This window comes from Furipterus horrens, unplaced genomic scaffold, assembly GCF_987537825.1.
Source record: "Furipterus horrens unplaced genomic scaffold, mFurHor1.1.pri manual_scaffold_4, whole genome shotgun sequence".
Lineage (NCBI taxonomy): Eukaryota > Metazoa > Chordata > Mammalia > Chiroptera > Furipteridae > Furipterus > Furipterus horrens.
Window position 1 is genome coordinate 98,217,839 of NW_028327174.1, and position 22,949 is coordinate 98,240,787.

Sequence of the window (22,949 nt, forward strand, 5' to 3'; positions counted from 1 at the left end):
TCTCCCGTCTCCAGGGTCAGGCCCAGAGTCGCTTGCTTAGTGTATGTGAGGTAGACACATACCTAGCACCTACGGAATGGGTGTTCAGGAATTAAGTGACGCCAGGAATCTGCCATTGCCCTGCAGGAGCTGGAGGGGACATGTAAGGACAAGCCTGTGTAGGCACTCACAGACTCACTAACGTCATTCAGATCGGCCCAGAGTGTCAGAGGGACAGCGGGGGTCATAGCTGGGAGCCAGGACACCTACATGGTCCTGGACCAATCATCACTTCTCTGGGCTTCAACTTTGGTCACCTGTCAAGCCAGGAGTCTCTGATCCCTGAGGTCCTTTCTGGCTTAAGAGTTATCTGATTGCAGGAATCACAGGGAGGAAGAACCTTTTCAGGTGGGTTGGTCCTTTTTGTTGCCTCTGGTGTTTGGAACAAACAGGGGCAGGCCTCACACCTTTCTTCTCTTCTCTGGACTCTCCTGCTTAGGAGAGCTGCAGAGTCTGACTTTGCAGTTGGAGAAATCAGTTGCCCTTTTCCGGGGCAGGGTGGTCCCCCTGGCCTACAAGATGAGGTCCCAGGGACTGAGAGAGGCATGCCAAGTCAGCGTTGACCTTGCACTTGCCCTGTCCAGCCTCATTGCTTCCCACTTAGAGCCATTTTGTCCCTTTTGTTTCTGTAATGCCAGGGGACCTGTGGCCCCTCCTCCTTCTGCTCACCATGAAGTTTCTAGTTTCTCATTGTTCTTGGTGTGGTCCACTTGCCTGAGGTGCCCCATCCTGCCTTGTTTTATCTTTTATCTACATTGTTTTAGCAAATTTGAAAATTTGGTCAGTCATTAGTTTTTCAAGTGTTTTTCTGTTCCCCTTTCTCTCTCCTCTCTTCCTAGAACTCAGTTACAGGTATATTAGACTATTTGATATTTTACTATAGGTTGCTGATGTTCCATTCATTTTTTTCATTCAAATTTCCTTTTTACCCCTTGCTGGTGTGGCTTAGTGGATTGAGTGCCAGCCTACTACTCGAACGGTTGCTGGTTTGATTCCCAGTCAGGGCACATGCCTGGGTTGCCGGCCAGGTCCCCAGTTGGGGGCAGGAGAGACGCAACTGATTGATGGCTCACACATCAGCGTTTCTTCTCTCGCTGTCTTTCTCCTTCCCTTCTCCTCTCTCTACAAATAAAAAAATAAAATCTTTAAAAAATTTTTTTTAAAGAGATTTCTTTTTCTAAAGACTTTATTTATTTGTAGACAGTGGGGAAGGGAGGGAGAAAGAGCGAGAGAGAAACAAGGATGTGTGGTTACCTCTTGCATGCCCCCAGCTGGGAACCTGGCTGGCATCCCGGGCGTGTGCCCTCACTGGGAATCAAACCGGTGCCGGTGACCCGTTGGTTCACAGGCTGGTGCTCAATCCACTGAGCCATGCCAACTAGGACCAGTCCTTTTTTTCTTTATCTGCTTCATTTTGGATAGTTTTTATTGTTCTGTCTGCAAATACAAGTTTTTTTTTTTTTTTTTTTTTTTTTTTTTTGCAGTGTCTAATCTGATATTAATTAATCCCATCCAGTGCTTTTTTCATTTCAGATATTTTCATCTCTAGAAGTTCCATTTGAATTTTTTTGTATGTTTTATTTCTCTCATCATGTTTATGTTTTCATGTACATTCGTGTACACATGGAACACACTTACGATAGCTGTTTTTCATTCTTGTCTACTAGTTTCATCATCTCTGTCATTTTTGGGTTTGTTTTTTTGACTGATTTTCCTCCTGGTTATGGGTTGTATTTTTTTCTGCTTCTTTAAACCCTCCTAATTTTTGATTGGGTGCTAGACATTGTAAATTTAATGTTGCTAGATTTTGTTTTATTTCTTTAAATAGTATTTTACTTTATCCTGGCATGCATTTAGATTGCTTAGGATCAGTTTAATACTTCCAACGCTTACTTTTAAGCTTTATTAGGGTAGATCCAGCCTTCAGTTTGGGCTAATTTAACTTCATTACTGAGGCATCATCTTTCTGAGGCCTCTGCAGTGGCCTGTGTATTGTGAGGTCTCTCCACTCTTGCAGATGGGAATGTGAATTCTTTCAGGCTCTGTGTGAGCTCCACAAATTGTTTAGCCTATTGCTTTCTACTGGTTCTTTTCTCAGTCTTGTGGAGCTTCACCCCATATGTGTGCAGATCAGTCAGAGATTCAAGGGAATTCTTCTGCAGTTCTCCAGAGCCCCCTCTGTGTGCAGTCCCCTCCTCCCCAGTAGTGTGTCCCCAAAACCCAGCTCTGTGGACTTGAATTCTGTTTCCTCAACTTGGTGGGACCATTTGGATTCCTCCTGCTGTGCTGTTGTCTGGAAGCTGCCTCTAGGCAATAAGCTGGGCAGTCATGGGACTCTTTTCTTTCCTTTCTCTTGGGAAGTACAGATGTGTGCCGACTATTGTCCATCATCCAGCACTTTAGTTGTTGAAGGGGGTGGGTAAATCCAGTCGCTGTGGCTATAGGCAGAAGTCCCGAATTCTTAGAAGACTCACTAGGACAGGTATCCCTAGGCAGCCTCCTACAAGAACCTCAAAGCAGTATATTCTTTTCCCCATAGTTTTATCTTAAAAAAAAAAAAAAAAATCTCTCTGAATAGGCTGTTTCCCTGAGCACAAAGGTGATATGCCATTTTTCTTAGTAGCCCTTGTACCTAGTCCAGTGCCTGGCATATAGTAGGCAGCTCATGTTTATTGATTGAATGAATCAGTAGAAGAAAATATAAGCTAACCATGCCCTGTGGTTGCTAAGAAGAACAGTACCCGCCTGAGTATGGAATTCAGCTCTCAAGAGCGCAGACTAGACTCTTTGTGCTTTACGGAGCTCAGCCTGCATCTGTAGCATTGGGTCTTGCTGATTCTGGCTGGGATGCTCTCAGACCTGAATTTCTGCAGAGGAGGGCAGCTGGGATGGTGTAAAGCAAACATGTGGGATAGAGGACTTCGGGAATTCATTTGGCCTGGAGGTTATTTTTATGGAGCGTTATGGGAAGTGGGGCACAATGATGGTTTCCTAACCTGTGCAGGATTGATGTGGCAGAGGAGGGACTAAACATGCCCTCTGACTTCAAAAGGCCAAACCTAGGACCCATGGGTCGGGGACCCCAGGAGATGAGATTTGGGTCCAGATCAAGGAAGAGCTTTCTTACAGCTAGAGTCATCCAGCAGAGAAATGGGCTACTTTGAGAGGTAGCAGGCCCTCAGCACTGCTGGGGTTTAAGCAAAAACTGATATTTACTGATCAGGGATTTTGTGTTTGGGATTATAAGGTTAGATATGTTGCATGAAATAATCTCTAAGGTACCTTCACCCTTCTCCTTAATGATTCTAAATCTTACTCCTCCCTTTGAGTCCATGATCCACTCCCCCCTCCTGCAACTCACATCCCCAACCTACACACACACACACCCATTCAGAAAACACGCTTGGAGTGTGCTCCTGACTATTGTTTTGTGTAGTTCCTTACACCCCTTCATCCTTGCTTAAAGTGGATTTCTCCTCAGGGCTTGCTGTGTTTGTCTCCATCATTCTGACTTCAGCCTGATTGGTACCCATTGATCTGGGCTGGCCCCTCTGTCAGCGCCTTGTCCCATTGTGTCCTGTGTCAGGATGCACGGTGCCTTTGAGACCGTGGATGACTCTGGTTAGACCATTGTTCGCCCCCCAGCCTGCCCCACAGCAGTCTGGCAGCTGTGCTGCAGCCTTTCTCAGCGCTCATGAATGTAGCTCTGAAGAGACACTGTCACTCTTGACCTGTTCACTGGCTTGTTTCTCAGGGTCTCATGTCTCTTTCTCTGCTGGGCCTCTCTCCTCCCTGGACTGGAATCCCTAAGGAACCATCAACCCACTAGGTCTAGAACAGTACATTGGACACTGTGGAGACACATTTAGTAGTGGTCCTGGAAGATTCCTTGAGAGGATCTTCAAGCACCTCCTTTTCCCATTTTTAAGAGGGCTTCAAATAAGATTCCACCTCAGGAAGTGGAGATGTATGTACAGCTCACATGGCTGGAGGAGAGTGGAGGGGGCTGACTCAGAAGGGGTTATGAGCCATTAGCCCGTCTTCTGCCTCCCTGAGCTATTGCCCAGTCTTGCGGTAGAAGGAGCCTTTGTCAGGTAACTGTCTGCTGTGGAAATCTGAGGTGCCTCCTTGGCTTCCTCATTGTTTCTGCAGCAGCTGGTTGGGCTCAGGGGGGTACGTCACAGCTGGATGGGCCCTGGGATGAGGGCTTTGCAGAAAGCGGGTCTGAGATGAACCAGCTTCCAGCAGTTGAGTGCCCTGGCTTCATTCACCCCTGGGGCCTCAAGCTCCTGAGCTGCCGAGCTGCCAAGATCCTCTCTCCTGGTGAGAATGTCTCTCCTGGTGTGCTGCTCCTCTTTCCTTGAGCCATGGATGTGGAGGAGCCCTTGGGGACTTGGGGCTCTCTGGTTCTCTTAGCCTTGTTCACAGGTTTGATGTGGGCAAAGGCTCAGTTTTTTCCTTTGCAAAACGGGAAGAATAGAGCTTCACTGAGGAGCAGGAGGAAGGGCTTATTTACAGGACGTCCTTTAGTGTCTGAGGTTCCTAACTTCCCAGAACAGTGTTCACTCTCCTAAACACTGAAGATTTAACCTTATCCTCGGCAAAAGCTCAGAACCCTTGGCAAACGATAGTCCTTTCTCCCACAGGAGGAAAGGGAATGTTATTTGGAAACTGATGTACCTGGAGGGTTGGAGCCTGACTGCATTTGGCTCACAAAGTCAGCTCCCCTCTGGAAAGGGCGCTCTCTGCATGCACTCTGTCCAGTGTTGAGATGTGTCTGGCACAGAGGAGGCACGCCACAGACATTTGAGGGCTGAATGCAAGCGTCTTAGAGAAGGGAGTGCCAGCATCTGTGTGGCCAAGACTGCACCACTCAACCTGCCCCCCCCCAATTTTACAGAAGAGGAAGATGAGTTTTGTCAGGGAAGCAGTGTGCCCAGGCCACTTATTGTTAGATAGGAAAACTAAGTGCCTTGTCTCCTACTTTCCTGCTTATTCCATTGGAGGGAGGCCAACACAATAATAAAAGCAATGATATAATTACAGCTAATATTGACAGAGTGCATTCTGTCATGATCTGCAGTATTTTGGCCTAATTCTTGAAATGCACTCACTGAAAAGAGGTTTCCCGAAGTTGTTCTCCCATCCCTGGGGTTTTCTTCACCAATACTTTAGCGTCTACCTTAGAATACACTTGCCCTTAATGTGAAGATAATGAAAATATATATTTTGTTCAGCATGGTGTTTTAAGTCAACTAATATTTTATTCAGGATTTTTATATTGGTGATCTTTCTGTTTTCTTTGTGGTTATCAGTATGAGATTTGCTCATTTTTGCTTTTGTGAGACATTGATTGAGCACCTAGTGTGTGCATGCAGGTCCTGGGCAGCGGGGGTTCAGTGGGAGCAGTACTGGGTGTGCTTGCCCATTGGAAGACCTCAAACCTGACTCAGCTAGCTCCCCAAGGCAGGAACTGTGTCTGTATAGATCCTTCTCTTTGCACTCAGGGCCCCCACCCTGGGACTGAAAGCTGGCCTGGGAATGATGCTGGAGAAATAGATTTGAGGTCTTTCATTTCTGTAGGGCTCCCCATTAAGAAAGCACCAAAGCATATTCCCAGGCATTATCTTACCGCCCTTTTCTCCTGACAATGACCTTAAGAAGTAGCTGGAATGAGGATTTTTTTTTTCACAGGCAGCTACGGAGCCACAAAGGACTGGCAGTTTGTGAGTGGGTCATAGGACTTGCATTTCCAATTCTAGCCTCAGCTTGGTTCACCCTAAGTGTCCTGAGACTCATTCATTCCACAAATATTTCAAGGGCTTCTCTGGACCAGGTGCTGTTCATGGTCTGGGGATGCAGGAGTGAAGAAAAATTTGTGCGTTCCAGAGCTTATATTTTGGTGGAGTAGACAGACAAATAAATAAATAATTAAAAGTTTTAGTATATCAGATGGTGACAGATGCTATAGAAGAAAGTGAAACAGGGAAGGGCGGTGGGAGCATGGGGTAGAGGTGGAGGGTTATGGTTTAAACAGGGAACTTAGGGAAGGCCTGGCTGTGGAGGTGTCATTTTAGTAGAGATGGAAGAAGAGGGGGAGCAAGTCCTGTGGATATCTGCAGGAGGTGCCTGCCAGGGCAGAGGGAACAAGATGTAAAGGCTCTGATGTAGGAGTGTGTAGATTTGCCCAAGCCCAGTATAGCAGGAGTGAAGTGAGCAAAGGGAAGGTCATGGGATTTGAATCCCATAGGGCCTTGAAGGCCATTTTGAAGATTGGCTTTTATGATGGGAGAGGTGGGAGCCAATGGAGAAATTTGACTGAGGAGAGGCAGACTTGCCTTACATTTCAAAAAGATGACTGTGGCCCCGGTGTAGAGAATCAGCTGGGAATAGGTAGTAGCAACAGCAGCAATAATAACTGTTATCTATCAGGTGCTTGTTGTGTGCCAGACACAGTGCGAACCTCTCACATGCATGTTCTGTTAAATCCTCCGGACAGCTTTATCTCCATCTTACTTAGGAGGAAGCAGAGACTCGGCTGGTAGAGCTGGCTGTCAGCTTAGGTCACTCTGATTCCAAAGTTTGTGCTCTTGATTATTGCCCAGTTTTCAGGGCCAAAGAGAGAAGTTGTTTAGGTGACATTGAGAATCTGGGTGTGACTGTCAGGCTGACCCTGTTCCTGTTCTTTGACTACTCTTAGGTATTCAGCTGGCCATCCAGCAGAGGGGCGGGGGCGGGGGCGTGCAGGCTTTCTCCTTTAACTCTCTGGTATGGTGGAGGGTGGAGCAAATTGCTTCCAGATGGGGAAAGGCTGCTTGGGGAGTGAAATTTGTGCCCTGTCTCGAGACAGCAGTCTCTCTGGGCCTGCGAGGATCCCGTGTCTTTGTGTTTGGCCTATTAGACGAGCCTGTTACTTAGAGACCTGGACTTTGTTCTCTTGACTGGGGCTCAGCGCTCCAAGGCAGGCAGCAGGAGACCACAGCAGATGCTCTTCCCCTCCCTCGAGACAGAACCTCCCTTTCTTTCTGAGTGAAGTCTGCGCCAAAATGCTCTGTATTTTATCTACCCCTTTTCTTCCAAGTAGCTCAGATCACTTTCAGAATGTCACTTCCATAATCCTCATATTTATTGCTCCCTAAGAAAGTAAGGAGGATTTTCCCTTGTTTTAAAAAAATCTGCAGGGTGGAGAATTGGGGTCAGAGAGTGAGGCTGGGCTAGAGTGAGGGAGGGAACCCAGAGGCCCAGGCCAGGATGCAGCTCACCCGAGTGGGCAGGGAGGGAAGAGGGACTGAGGTGGGGCTTCTACATTTGTTTATCATGCACTGTGATGTCTGAGTGTTGGGGGTGAGGGGTTAGTGGTACCCTGCCCTTACTAGAAGCTGTCTCAAGTTGCTAATGTAGCCCTGGTGGCCCAGGGCCTGCATTGTGTACACTTCCATACATGCATACATATTTCGTGTTCATGTACTCTCTCATGTTCTGACACATGCTTGTGCACAGACACGCTCACCTGAACCTTCATCATTACACATGCACACACAATGCATACTCACTCTTGCACACATACTCACATGCTTGTTCATACTCTTGTTCTCACACATGCTTGCTCACATACCTACTCACCTCTACCCTCCCCCTCACACATGCACACTCACCCATAGATGTACACTCACTCCTGCACACAGGCTTACTCACATGCTGTTCACACGCATGTCCTCCCTTTCTGCATGCTTGCTTACGTCCTTGCCCAGTTCACCCATGTACACACCCTCCCACGCCCACAGTGTGGTGTCTGGGGTGCACGTGTCAGACATAGGCACTCCCGGCTGGGAGCTGACTTGGCGTGGGAGTTTGTCACAGCAATGCAGTCCTCACAGCAGCAGCCTTTAGCCTCCCCACCGCATGCCTCAGTTTACCCTCTTGTATAATGAGAGAGAATTTGGGAAGACTGACAACACACAGGTTCAAGTTCTGAGAGCCTCAGACTGGGAGGTATATTGTGAACTGTGAAATGTCTGTGAAACATCAAAGAAGGGACCTGGAGCTGGGGAGTGGGAAATTCTTAAAAAGGCAGAGCACGGAGACCATCATGGGGATGTGGGAATCCAATTAGATTTGAGCTGCCAGCTGCCTCTTTCCAGGGGTGGGGACAGGAGGCACCAAGGGGCAGGAGGTGCTATCTAGAAAGCTGTCTCCATAAATTTGAGTTAGAGTGGTGGAGGGGCCAGACTTACTCATCCTTGGCTGTTTCTTCTTACCTTGAAATCCAGCAAGTGAAAATCTGCGTGGATATCTGAGGTCAGCGAGGCAGGACAGTGAGGGTTGGGAGGTGGCCTGGAGACCTGGATTGTATTCCCAGCCTTCTGGCTGATGGAGCCTTCATTCCTGGTGTTGGCCTGGGTGGGATCTTTCTGAGCTTAAAACTCTGGCTTTTACAGGCAGGGGGAGGAGAGAAGGCCCAAGTGCTGAGAATTTCCCTGTTCCAGTCCAGCCTCCAGGTCCCAGATGCCTTTTATGCAGGGCCTCTACATGCTTCTTGTTAGGTCTGGTTTCACCTTTCTGTTTAGGGCACTTGGCTTGATGGTGGCCCGTGCCCTCTGGGGCTGCCAGACTGGTCTCATGCAGAGCCAGCCTTCTGCCTCCTTGTCCTCATTCTTTATGCTCAGATTGCTTGTATTTTATTGATTTGTATATCACCTTGTTCTGGAAAAGATGATTAAAACCAACCCAAATACATGGTAATATTACTGGTGCCACTTGGGCATGGCTTCTTTTGTTCCTGGCTTGAGTTTCACCTGTTGGCTAGGATTCTCGTCTAGGTCAGCAGATTGATGGATTGTGACGGTGCCCAAGCCTTTGCACATATTCCTGCTTCCTGGAACTTCACTGTGCTGTAGATCCTGTCATTATCCTTGAGGATTCAGTTTAGATGTCACTTCCATCCCCTTAGTGTTCCTTGCTCTCCCTTGCAGGGCTGGGTGCCTTTCTTATGTAACTCCACAGCACTGTGTGCTGAAGCTATTGAGGGGAGTAAGACAGTTTCTACTCTGGAGTCTAGTGGGGTAGACAGTCAGTAACTAGCATTACAACACCGTGGGGTACATACACCAGAGGTATACTGTCACCACGGAGGAAGTACTGTATAAATGTTGGCCTTACATATCTGAAAAAGTATTCATTCTTCACTCACTCGGTATTGATATTTTGGCTTGCTATAGGATTCTAGGCTAGGGATTGTGTGTGGGTGTGTGTGTGTGTGTAAAGCATTGCTTAATTTTCTTTTAAATTCCCGAGTTACTCTTCAGAAGTCTAATGTCATTTTGATTTTAAATCTTTGTAGTTAACATGATTTTTCTCTTTGGAGTCTCTAGTGTCCTATGTAAAAGTCTCCTCTCTGTCTAGTGTTCTGAAATTTCACAGATGGCATGCCTTAGTGTGGGTGTACTTTCATCCAGTGCTCTCTGGAACCTTTCAATCTTGAAACAGATTTTTTAGTTCTGGAAGCTTTTCTTGAATTACTTCATTGATGGTTTGCTTCTGCTACTTTCTGTCTTCTTTCTTCTAGAACTCCTAGAATTTGAATATTGAATCTCTTGGATAGTCCTGTAATTTTATTATCTTTCTTCCCCACTCCTCTTCTATTGAGGTTTTCATTTTAGTTAGCATATTTTAAATTTCTAAGCATTCTTATATTTTCTAAATATACCTTTTTAAAAAATAATATTTTGTTTTGGTTTCATGGATGCAATATCACCTCTTATTTCTCTGGGGCCATTAATAGTTTTATTTTTGGGAGGAAGGGTTCTTCCTCATCATTTCCTATAAAGTATGTGTGTGTTTTCCCTCTGTCTCTTCTGTGACAAGTTTTCTCCAGAAGTCTAGTGGTCTTTGGTGATATGTTTGCATTTGTGTAGGGTATTAATCTTTGTGTGTGTGTGTGTGTGTGTGTGTGTGTGTGCAGCCCTTGTGGGCTCTAGGCCTCACATAGGGTGACCTGGGTGGCCTATTTCATTTAGGAACCTAATAAGTTAGTATCTTAGGTGTTTTCTCTTGAGCTGTTCAGATTCTCTAGAGAAAAATCTTCTCACCTACCTGGATGGTCTGAAGCTGACCCCTGTGCCCAGGAACCTAATGGAGGAAGGGCACAGATTTGGGTTTCTTGTACTTCAGCTAACCCTTGTTTTCAGTGTGGTGCCCTGCATATCACCGACTCCATAGACATGGTTTACCATCTCCAAAGAATATACCCCTAGGGTGGAGTAGGTATAGTCACCTGCCTGAGGGAGGTAGTAATGGGAGACTTTCTAAAGCAAACTTTAATCAGGCTGCCTGGCAGCCCCTCCTGCTGCTGCCATCATTAAGCCTTCTGTAGTCAGTTAGCACTTGTCCTTCAACTCTCCAGTTTCTAAAATTCCATTATTATCATCTCCTTTTCTGCTCTCTTTGAAATTCTGGATTTATGTCTTAAAAGTCTCTTGTGTTAGTGACGCATTGGAGACAACAGTGGTGAATGCATGTGTTCTTGCTGAGAGCTTTGGTCAGAATGCAGTTTGTCTTTAGTTTCCCTGTTTTTGTTTTTGTATTGTTTTAAATGATTTTAGAGCCCTGGCTGGTGGCTCAGTTGGTTAGTGTTGTCCTGATGCACCACAGTTGTAGGTTCGATTCCTATCAGGGCATGTACAAGAATCAACCAATGATTGCATCAGTAAGTGGAACAACAAACTGATGTCTCTACAATCAACAAACTTAAAAAAAAAATGATTTTAGAGAGTGGGGTGGGTGGGAGGGTGGGGGGTAAGGAAGAAAAGAAGGAAGGAAGAAAGAAAGAAAGAAAAACATTGATTTGTTGTTTTATTTATTTATGCACTCATTGGTTGCTCCTAGAAATGTGCCCTGACTGGAGATCGAACCCATTACCTTGATGTATTAGGAAGATGCTCAAACTCAGCTACCCTACCAGGGCCATCCCGTCTAGTGGATGTGTTTCTTTAACCTTTGTGGAAAAGGAATGAAAGGTCATTTTATTAAGTACGTTTGTTGCAGAATCCCAGTAATTTAGAACTGTGACAGTTACCTATGAGATCCTTAAAATTGCTGGCTGAATGAATGAATGAATGAGCAAATGAACTACAAACAAATTTGGAAACAAAAATAAAAACAGAAGCACAGTTCACCCAGGTTCCAACTCTGGATATGCAAGCCACTGAATGTAACTCTGAACCTGTCAACTATAACACTCTTTAACATAGTTCATGGCTAGTAGTGGGATGTTAACTTTTTCCTCCTTTGGCCTAATTTCTCTGGCTTTAATTAGCATGTATTACATCTAGATTTTTGAAGAGGAATTAAATGAATAAGAGCAAGAATGCATCTAGTTTAGAACAGAAATATCAGCATAGGCACAATCTACTGCTTTCAGAACTGTTCACGGGTCACTCACCCAGCTTAGTTTCTTGCTCTGTAAAACAAGTGGTTGGACCGGATGCATCTAAGGTTTCATCCAAGTGCCAGTCCTGTGATTCCACTATTGTCCTCTCTTGTTTGTATTACGATAGTGTAAGTCTCTTGTGGAAAAGAACTGCCCCACCTCCTTTTTTTGACCTAGAATGACTTTTGTCCCCTCTGAGTCCTTTTAGTCCTTCAATACAGAATCTGAATCACTGGTTCTTTCAGGAGCACGCCCCACCTGTTCCAGGATACCCTGGTCTCCCTCTCTCTATCCTCCTTTGGCATTTTCATTTTGCAGGTGGGCAGAGAGATAAGGAGCGTAGACCCTGAAGCCCAGTGGTGCTAGTTTGAATTTTTATTCTGCTGCTTACTCACTGTGTGACCTTGGGCAGCTTACGTAGTCTCATCTGTCTAGAGGGAATTTGTAATAAAAGTTATCTCATGGCATTTATATGAACATTAAATGGGATATGTGTTTCAGACTCCTCAACACAAGTTACAAAATAGGCCCATAATACAAGATGATGGTAATAACAATAATAGGAAACATTTATGTGCATTACCAAATTTACCCACAAGGTAGGTGCTTTTATTATTTTTATTTTACAAATGAGGAGACTGAGTTTTGAAGAAATAATTTGCCCAAGGTTGCAAATCAAGGAATTTAGGCCTTAAATTTTCTTTAAGATTTTTGTGTTTATTCCATGAATATTTATTTGAGAGCTGACTCTATGTCATGTCTCAGTGCTGGAAATATAGCTATGAAGAACATGAAGTTCCTGCCCTTATAAGGTTTTCATTCTAGTGTAAGCTGGTCAATGAACTAACTGATGCATGTGTAACAGGCAGAGTTAAGTGTGCTGGAGAAAACTAAGCAAGGTCAGGGCATAGGAATGCCTGGGCCTTGGAGGGGTAAGGGAGAAGGGGAAAAGGCAAGGTAGTTGTGTGGGGTGGATAGGGAAATGTTACATTTGATAGAAACCACAAGGAATTGAGGGAACAGTCCTCTGGGAGACCTGGGGAAATACATTCCAGGCCCTGGAAATAGCAAGTGCCATTATCTGAGGAGCAGAGCTGAGGTATTGGGCTTGTTTCCTCAACTTCCAGTTTCCTCTTTGAAGTGAGAGATTTTTCTTATTTTGTGTCCTGTATGATATTGGATCTTGGACCTGAGGTTGTGAGACCTGGGGACAGGCAGGGGAGCACAGGTTGGGGAAGCAGGGTGCCCTGCAGGACCCACCCTCCACTCTGCACTGCTGCCTTCACCAGGCTGCGTGCCCTAAGGCCTTTGTAAATGTGGCTTCCTTCTGCTCCTTCAGGTCTCACGGTCAAGTCCATCTGCCAAGAAGCCTTTCCCGAGCCCCCGCCCAGGTCAGTTCACTTGTTCTGAGCTCTTACAGGCTATAGGTTCTTTCCTTTATAATTGGACCTCCATTTATAATTGGACCTCACCTACATGGTTGTCTTTCTCACTGGGATGTAAACTCCACAAGGAGGCCCCTACTGAGATCACTGATCCCTTTTATTCTCCTACAGCTCTAGCATCTAGCAAAGGAGTTGGCAAATTTTGCCTGGCAGGCTGGATTTGGCCTGTTACCTCTAGTTCACTGACCTCTGATGTTGTGCATTCTAAATTATGACCCATAGCTCTGGCTGGTGTGGCTCAGTGGATTGGGCACCAGCCTGTGAACCAAAAGGTCTCTGGTTCGAATCCCAGTCAGGGCACACGTCTGGGTTGTGGGCCACGTGCCCAGTTGGGGATGTGTGAGAGGCAACAGATTGATGTTTCTGTCACACATTGATGTTTCTTTCCCTGTCTTTCTTGCTCCCTGCCCCTCTAAAAGTAAATAAAATCTAAAAAAAAAATAATAATTATGGCTTATAGTAGGTTCTTGATAAATATTTGTTGAATGAGTGAGTGACATCTTGGACATGGGAAAGAGACAGTGAGTTTGTGAGCTGCTGCCTTATCTCACTTGATTCATAATCTATCCCTTGTCAGGTTCCCTATAATCTGTTAAAACTGAGGAAGATAGTCAGCTGGTTCTTTTTTTAAACAGCTGTTGATATGGTTCATTTACTGTAAACTGACCCATTTAAAATGTGCAAGTCAGTGGTTTTTAGCATATTCTCAGTTGTGTGACCATCGTCACTATCAGTTTTAAAGACTTTATTTATTTATTTTTAGAAAGAGGGGAAGGGAGGGAGGAAGAGAAGGAGAGAAATATGAATGTGCGGTTGCCTCTTATGCGCCCCCAGCTGCAGTCCTGGCCAGCACCACAGGCATGTACCCTGACTGGGAATTGAACTGGTGACCCTTTGGTTTGCAGGCCAGTGCTCAATCCACTGAGCCACACCAGCCAGGGCATCCCTGTCAATTTTAGAACATTCATACCTCCAAAGGAAAACCTGTACCCTTTAGCCTGTACCCATTAGCCACGGTCACTGTCATCCCCCCAAAGTCTCCCCCATCCCCAGCCGTAGACAACCATTAATCTACTTTGCATCTCTTTAGATTTTCCTTTTATGAACATTTTATGTAAATGGAATCATACAATATGTGGTCTTTTGTGACTGGCTGCCTCCATAGTCAAGGCAGTTGCCACAGTGAGCAGTGCAGTCATCAGGATGCAGGCCTGGAGCGCAGTCTAGCTTCATACACCTGTGCTGTTGCTGTGCAACTGCTTGGCCTTGCAGATGCCGGTCCTCTCTAAGCCTCAGTTTTCACGTGAGTAAAAGGGCAGAGCCTGAGAGAGTGAGCCTGCTCCCCCGGCCACATGACAACCCTAGTATTTGACAACAGCTACTCTTCCGTCTCCACTTCACCAGCTGTTTCTCAGATCACTTCATTTCTAGACCCCACCACCCTGTTGCTGCCTTTGGATGCATTCCAACTTGTTTGTTTCCTGGACTTGGACTGAGCCTTCCCTGGTGGAGATGCACACAGAGTGCCAGAATGAGTTGTAAGCCTTGGAGGGTGACAGATCTTCACCTTTACCAGCAGGATGGTTTTATAGAAGGAAGTGCTCAAGCAGGAAAGATAATTTCATTTCAACTTACGAAAAATATGAAATTTTGAGAACTGGTCAAGATGGCAGTGTAGGCAGACATAGCTCACCTCTTCGCACAACCACATCAAAATTACAACTAAAATATAGAACAACATCATTCAGAACCTTCAGAAATTGAGTTGAATGTAAGTCTGGCAACTATGGCATTAAAGAAACCACATTCATCCAGACTGAGCTAACCAGCTGGTGCCATATCTGAGACTCCATTACCTAGCTGACACCGTTTGACCTGCCCTGGAGATCCCCAGGGACTCCACCCTACCCAACTTATGGGCCCTCCCAAGTTGCTTTTCCATATGAATGACTGGTCTTGGCTCATGCTTCACAACTTCCAAAATCCTACCAAACAGGCAACAGCTGACCTCATTGAGCCCCAGACCCAGCACTAGCAGCAGCCAGCCTAGATTCACAGCTTGGCTTTGAAACTCCAAGTCTAGCACAAATAGCAACCATCTCAGATTGCTTTATAGCTCAGGCAGCGTAGCCCCGGGCAAAACACAGGTAGGGCCTGACATTGGCCTGCACTACCCAGGAAACCCCAGGGTCAGCGCACCCAGTGGACAGCTACGGACCATGTCAGAGCACCACCATCCTGCTCCTGCACAGTTGATCCTACACAGAGGTTGGAGGTTGGTGGTCAGTGATCGCAGTGGGTCCTTATAGCTGACGGGCCTGGGTATACCCCTCTCATTGATCTGCCAATAGCAACCCAGGCTCAATTACAAGAGGAGGGTACATTCAGCCCACACGAAGGGTACACCTCAAGTACCCAGCCTGGCGGGTAGGGGAGGCTGTGCCGTTGGACCCTACAGGACACCTACTACAGCAGGCCACACTACCAAGACAGAGAGTCATAGCAGCTCTGCCTCATACATAGAAACAAACACAGGGAGGCTGCCAAAATGAGGAGACAAAGAAACATGGCCCAAATGAAAGAACAGATCAAAACTCCAGAAAAAGAGCTAAATGAAATGGAGATAAGCAATCTATCAGATGCAGAGTTCAAAACACTGGTTATAAAGATGCTCAAGGAACTCAGTGGGACCTCAACAGCATAAAAAAGATCCTGTCAGAAACAAAGGATACATTAATTGAAATGAACAATTTACAGGGAAACAACAGTAGAACGATAAAGCTGAGAATCACATCAATGATTCAGAACATAAGAAATAAAAAAACAGCCAATCAGAATGACAAGAAGGAAAAAGAATCCAAATAAGTGAAGATAGTATAAGCAGTCTCTGGGACAACTTCAAGAGGTCCAACATTGACATCATAGGGGTGCCAGAAGGAGAAGAGAAAGAGCAAGATACTGGAAATCTAGTTGAAAAAATAATGAAAGAAAACTTCCCTAATTTGATGAAGGAAATAGACATGCCAGTCCAGGAAGCACAGAGTCCCAAACAAGATGGATGCAAAGAAGCCCACACCAAGACACACCATAATTAAAATTCCAGAGATTAAAGATAAAGAGAGAATCTTAAAAGCAGCAAGAGAAAAGCAGTTAGTTACCTACAGGGGAGTTCCCATAAGACTGTCAGCTGATTTTTTAAAAGAAACTTTGCAGGCTAGAAAGGATTGGCAAGAAATATTCAAAGTCCTAAAAAGCAAGGACCTAGAGCCAAGACTGCTCTACCCAACAAAGCTATCATTTAGAATTGAAGGGCAGATAAAGAATTTCCCAGACAAGAAAAAACTAAAGGAGTTCATCATCACTAAACCATTATTATATGAAATGTTAAAGGGACTTATTTAAGGAAAAGAAGATCGAAACTATGAACAATAAAATGGCAAAAATACATATCTATCAACAGTTGAATTTAAAAAACAAACTAAGCAAACAAGAAGAACAGAGACAGAATCATGGATGTCAGGAGGGTGGTGTGGGGGAATGGGCAAAGAGGTGAGGGGATTGAGAAGTACAAATAGGTAGTTACAGAGTAGCCGTGGGGATGTGCAGTACAGTGTAGGAAATGGAGTAGCCAAAGAACCTATACTCATGACAAATGGACATGAACAATGGTGTGGCATTTGCCTGAGGGAGTTGGGGGTGTGGGGTGGAGGGGAGCAAAGGGGGAAAAATCAGGACAACTGTAATAACATAATCACAAATAATTTTAAAAAAGGAAAAAAATGAAATTTCAGTGAAAGCCTGTCCAGTCTCCTCCTTGCACTGTCCAAGCTGATTCTAGGCAGGTGGCAGTGACTGTCTTCATCACCAGGCTCCCTGATGGGCATGGCTGGGGCAGCTCACCCTGCTGAAAGGTTTGCGATTGGCATTTTCCCCACTGTTACCTCCTGTCCTGATGAGGCCAAGCAGTTGATACATTTCTTGGGCACAGTTTTATAAAGCATAGGCGTGGGATGATGACCAGTGTCCCACTGATAAAAGCACTTCAGCAAAAACAGAACACAGGGAAGGGAGAGGAATCAGAGCTTTATTTGTCTGTCTGATTTTTGTATCCTAAGGCCTCTTTTCTGTTGGTGGGAGAAATCCAAATGTGTTTAGCAATTCCTCTGCTGCTGCCTGTGTGGTAAAAGCCTTGTAGTTTTGTGATCAGGAACAGTCTAGAAACCCACAACAGGCCCAGCTCTGTCCCAAGGCGGGAACAGTGGCGGGGCCCACATTCTGGGCATTTCCCATTTCTCAACCTGATTCTTGAAGAAAGCCCATGCCTGATTTCTTTCTGTGTTCCAGGCTGATTTACATAACTTTATTCTTCTGTGATTAGTTACTCATTCAGAAATTCCCCTATCCATCTCTTCTGGGGTTCCGAGTCTGTGGGAAAAGTGTGTTGTGGCAGAATCCGGGTTCTTGCCTCCTGTATCTCGTCCCAGCCTGGAGGAGGAGGCAGGAGGCCAAAGATGGAACATCTGTGGAGCCCATCATGATCTGAGTCCTTGGCTCCTGCAGCTGGGAGGCAGTTGCTTCAGGTACTGGAACCTCAGGGCCTGAGAGTTTGCCTGCCATCCTGTTACCTCATGGCTTGGGTGGTGAAGGAGGTGGGCCTGGGAGTGGAGGAGCTGGTGTGGTGAGAGGCAGGATAGGAAATGGTGAAGGCTGTGTGTCCTGGTTCAGATCCTGGCCTGCACTCCCCAGTCCTATGACCATGGGCAAATTGTTGAGAATCTTTTCTCCTTTGTAAAATGGGGATAGTAAAGCACCTATTTCACAAGGTTATTGTGAATATTGAGTTGACATATGTAAAGCATCTGGAACCTGCCTGGATATAAGCACTATGTAGCTAGTGGGGATGGTGACCAGGATGATGAGGAGGTTAACCCATCTCTCCTATTAGATTACCTGATTTTTTTTTTTTTTTTAATGGAACAGGGCACATAGTCTGTGTTTATTGACAAATATTTGAAAACTTTTATCTCAGCTTAACCTCACTGAGTTTGCCCGTAGATCCCATAGCCCTCACGCTGCCACTCCTGCCCAGCATACCTTCACTACTACCAGCCACCAACTTGAGAACCAGCCTTGGACTGACTGCCAGGTAGCAGGAAATGATCTAAATTTCTTTGCCTCGATTTTCTCATTTGTAACCTATGGGAAAGCATTTACCCTCCCCTTTCTTCCTCCTAGTGCCCTCCAGGGATGTGAATAGTGTCACGTGACATCTATTAAGTATGGCAAGCATGGATGGTGTGGGAGAGCTGGGGCACAGGGCTGAGGTCTTGAGGGACTGGTCATCCTGGACTCAGGAACCTCTGTGGTTTGGAGTGGGATGAAATGAGCTGAGCACCCTTCTTGGGTGCGTGAGTAGTAGCGTGGTGAGCAGACACATGCCCCTTGGGTTACACCACTCACAGTGGAGGTGGGATGTAGTTTAGAAAGTCAGTCACACTTCAGCATTCTCCAAACTCGTCTCTGACCCCAGATGGACAAGTGGCTATGCTTTTTGCCATCAGGATGCTTATAAAGGGGTGAAGGGTGGTTTAATCTCAGGAAGAAAATCTCAGTGACGTGAGTAACCAGTGCTCATTGCTTCCCTTTATGCATCTGTTTTGTAAAATAAGGACCACAAGGCCCAGAGGGACTCATTACTGCTCCCACCACCCCACCAGCTTATACAGTGGGGTGTGCCAGAGAAGGGATTTAAACTCGAATCTGGGTGTTCCAAAGACTGTGTTCTTTCCAGGTGGGGAAACCTGATTCTGAGCCCCACAAGGACTATTGTAATCCCCAGATCTCTCCCCTGCCCTTCTGGAATATTGTGAAAACCTCTCTTTCAACCACATGATGTTTGTGTGTTTCTTTTTTCTGCTCAGAGTCTCAGCCATCCTTCCCTTACCCCTTCATTTGGACTGGCCTTGGCCCTGCAAGGGCTGCAGGTTTAACCTAAGAACCTCCCCGAGGTGAACTCATCCTGCTCGCTTCTCTACCCCTCAGACATGTCTGTCTTCCCTCCCTTCTTTCAGTTTACCTCCTGTGATTTGGGGAGGAGAGTGAGCTATTAGCAGGTGAGAGAAACCTGTGCTTAAAAGGTGTGGATGGCCTTGGACCTTTGTTATAAGTGTGGATTTTCTAAGACCCCTTGGGGAGGTGAAGTCTTGTGACACTGCTGTGGCTCTGGAAGTATTTGTAGATGAGAAGATGAGATAGTGACCGAAGCCTTTTCCTGTCACTGAAAGGGCCTGGGCCTGGCAGTGGGTGGCCCCGGAGTGGTGTCAGTATGCATTGACAGGCCGTGTGACTTTGGGCACATCACTCTCTGTTCTGGGCCTCCCTGCCTCGCTGTAACAGGAGGGCTTTGTCCCAGATGGTCCCTCGAGTCCTTTCAGCCTATGAAGTTCTACAACTTAAGATGCCTCCATTAGAAAATAGAGCCCAAGCTCCGTCTCTCCCTTTTCCCTGCTGCCTTTTTAAAGCTCATGTTAATTGGAAAGCTTTAATGTATGCTGTGGATGGAGCCAGGAGAAATTCCAGGGCCATACATACTCCTTGAGACATCACGGGTGGAAAGTTTTCCAGTAAGGACAAGTTCAAACAGATCCCCCTGGGGCCTGGGGACAGGGTACGACCTTGACTGTTCATTTACCTAAGAGAACACAGTTCAGTGCTTTGGGAACCTGCCCCATGCTGCCTAATTAGCACCTTTGTGTGGCAGAAACCCATCAGGCTTGCTGGTCAAGAGTCCCCTTAGCCTGGGGTCCCTTATCCTACCAGCAGCCGCAGCCTTCCTTCCCAGCTCTCTCTTGCACCTGCCCTGCTTTTCAGTGACCCCCTCTTCCCTAGCCGCACCAGCCCACACTGGCCCCGAGTACACTTCTAGCCTCCTGGCCCACCTTCTTTCACTCAGGCCTCCTCTGCCCCCTTCTCGTCCTCTCCCCCTGTTGATGTCAGCCCCATCCTTTTGTGCCCAGTCTTCCCGTACTGCTCAGCCTGGGCTGGGGTAGGTGACAGGTAAGGGGACTGAGCTTGACACAGGGCCCAGTCCATGCAACATAATATAAACTGGACTGCAGGGTGGTGGGGGGAGGAGGAGCATTTCCACGGACCAGTCTGTCAGTTCACATTGAATGAGCCCTGTCACCTGCCTGGTGTGAGGCTGAGTTCTATAGGTGTGCACACCACATGTACCTTGGGCAGCTGCCCCTCCCAGTTGGTGAGACCAGCGCTGGTGAGGGACAATTGCGGGGCTATCTGTGACAAACTGAGTCCCTTAACAGAGAGAGGCTCCTGGGTCTCTGGGACTTATGGGATAGTTTGGGATCTGGGTCCAGCCCGACTCTTGCCGCTGGCTTATTTACAGATCGTGGGTCAGTCCTAGGACCTCTCTGAAGTTTCCTTTTTAATAGAATGAGAAGGTTGGTGAATCTTCTTCAAGGCTCTTTTAGCTCTGCCTAGTTAACAGTTGCCATTTGTCAAGTGCTCTCTAGTATCAGGCAGTGTGAAGCGCTTTGACAGGCCTAATCCGATTTAATCCTCCCAAATCGGGCTCTTTTATTTGTCCTCATTTTATATATGAGGGACCTAAGGTCCAGAGCTGAGGCTGCAATCCAGTGGCCATAGGTCAGATTCTGGCTACAGATGTATTTTGTTTTGGCTCAGTTGATGTTTCATTAGTCAACAGTTAAACATTGAAGAGATTTCATAAAAATAGATATTTCTGTCCCTGGCTAGTGTGGCTCAGTGGATTGTGTTCCAGCCTGCGAACCGAAAGGTCACCAGTTTGATTCCCGGTCAGGGCACATGCCTGGGTTGTGGGTCAGGTCCCCGGTTGGAGGCATGTGAGGGGCAATTGATCGATGTTTCTCTCACACAACAATGTTTCTCTCCCTCAGTTTCCCTCCCTTCCCCTCTCCTAAAAATAAAATCTTAAAAAAAAAAATTTCTGGCTTTTATTTTAAGATCTAATTGTATTGAGCCCTTACAGCCCAGTGGCACCTGTTGACCGGATCTGAGTCTCAGCCATTACCTTCAGATGGAGCCTGTGCTTCCCTGACGCCTTGTCTTGACAGTATTGAGAACATGTCTGTAAACCTAGCTGGCGTCACTCTTTCACACTTTGTACCTGCCTCCCGTAGGCACTTGAGTTTGCAAACCTTGATTAAGGCTGTGCTGTAACTTCCACCATGTAGGTCCCACAGCTACTCTGTTAGATGCAGAAGTCAAACTTGGCTCTCTAGGACTTAAATCCGTGACCACCCTGCCCCTTTTCTGAGTTATTTCTGAATCCCAGTAGGGATTCTTGGGTCCTCTGTTGGGGCATAGGAAACCTGCATCAGGTCTCTAGATAAGGAAATCGGTAAGACTCCCTCTTTCAGAAGGGTTAAAGACTCTAGCCTCTAGCCCTCTCAGAATGCACTGTTGCAGTGAGGTGGCATCTACTTGCTCTTGTTTTTAGTCCAGGGGAAGTCCATCTTCTGGCCATACGATATGTCCTCTCCAAATTGTTTTTGGTTTACTGCCTGTTCTTGCACCTTGGCTTCTATTTATTGGTGGGTTGAACCCAGGAGATCCCACCTCTTCTCCCCTAGGAGAGTTGTCAAAGGCTACACAAAGAGCTTGTATTTTGCCCCAGGCAAATGGAGGCAGAAAATAAGGCTATCTGTTCAGACTGTGGATGCCTCTGGGTTGGTGGAGGTCCCTGAGGGCCAGGCAGGCAGGATGCAGGGCCTCGCAAACAGGGCGGGACCCCCAGGGGAGCCCTGGTCGAGGCTGAGGTTTCCTGCACTTGGTGTTGGTCTCTCCAGCTGTTTCCTCCTGATAGAGCTGTTGGACAATGCCACTGTGACTCAACTCCCAGCATCGTGGATGAACAATAGTGGATTTGTCCCGGGAGCTAGGGAGTGGTGGCTGAACCGTCACCGGCTTACAGGCTCCCAGCTGGGAGGAGCCAGTGGCACCTTGAATGGTTTCCCTGCTTGGTTTTGGTGCCCCAAAGTCCTGTCCTGGTTGGGTTGATTTCAAGTTGCTGCTTTTTGGTTTCTCTAAGCATGTCCCAAGTCCTTTGTGCACAGCTGATCCAGAGCTTCTAAGGCTCAGTGCTGACCAGCTGCCTGCCTATCATCCAAGCCAAGTTTTGTGAGACCTCCATTACCCTTGGTTTGAGGTTCAGTGGGTTTGGCTCAGTTCCTGAAGGTTCTGAGTCTCTCCCCAGGCATTCAGGACCTGGATGAGCTTCAGATGAGAAAGACAGCTGTATGATTCTTTAATCGCCTCCAGCGGGTAGAGGATTAAGCAATTTTTTGGTGGGTTTATTTTATTTTATTTTTTTTTTCAGGAGTTATCTAACTTAGTCCTTCCAGTAACTCTCTCGGGGAGGTATCATTACCCCCATTTTACAGATGAGGCATCTGAGGCGTCTTGGGTAAAGAGTGTGCCCAAGATGATACCTCAGATCCTTCTCACTTCGAAGTCCTGTGACATATGACTAGGCAGGGATATGGGTGTCGGAAAGAGTTTAAAAAACAGTGTGAGAACCAGGGGTAGAAGAAGAGTGGTTTGAAGGCTGTGCAGGGATGCAAAGGTGGCTGGGGCCGAGTCCCTGCACTGCTGGAGTTTTACAGCAGAGCGGGGAAACACACCTGGTACCAGCTAACTCTGATGCAGGACAGTGTGATTGGTGCTAACAGTGGGGCTGCCAGAGTGGTTTTGAGCCATGTTTTCATCTCCTATATGAGCTACTAGCTGAAGAGACACTTCAGAACAGGACTGGTTCAGCTGTCAGCATGATTAAAACTGGTCCATGTAGAAAATGCCCAGATAGAGTGCCGTTTTTGTTTAGAGCTGCAAAAATGTAACACTGCTTAGAATTATTTTTAGTACAGTTATTGGGAAATTTATATCAAGAGTCTGAGAAATATTCATTTTCTGTGATTCTGTAATTCTGTTCCTTAGAATTTATACTAAGGAGGTAATCATGTATGTGTGTATCTTTG

General features: G+C 46.4%; 1 protein-coding gene across 2 annotated transcripts in view; it reads left to right on the plus strand.

Annotated features, from left to right (window-relative positions):
* The first annotated feature begins 242 nt into the window (after nucleotides 1-242).
* Nucleotides 243-22,949, plus strand: part of TSPAN9 (tetraspanin 9) — a 200,795-nt gene continuing 178,088 nt past the window's right edge. The window contains exon 1 of one of the 2 annotated variants that reach the window (XM_090273853.1): nucleotides 243-387. The gene's annotated coding sequence lies outside the window, so the exon portion shown is untranslated. Of the gene's footprint in view, nucleotides 388-12,816; nucleotides 12,859-22,949 lie in introns of those variants that run through there. The other variant, XM_090273852.1, reaches the window with a different exon arrangement.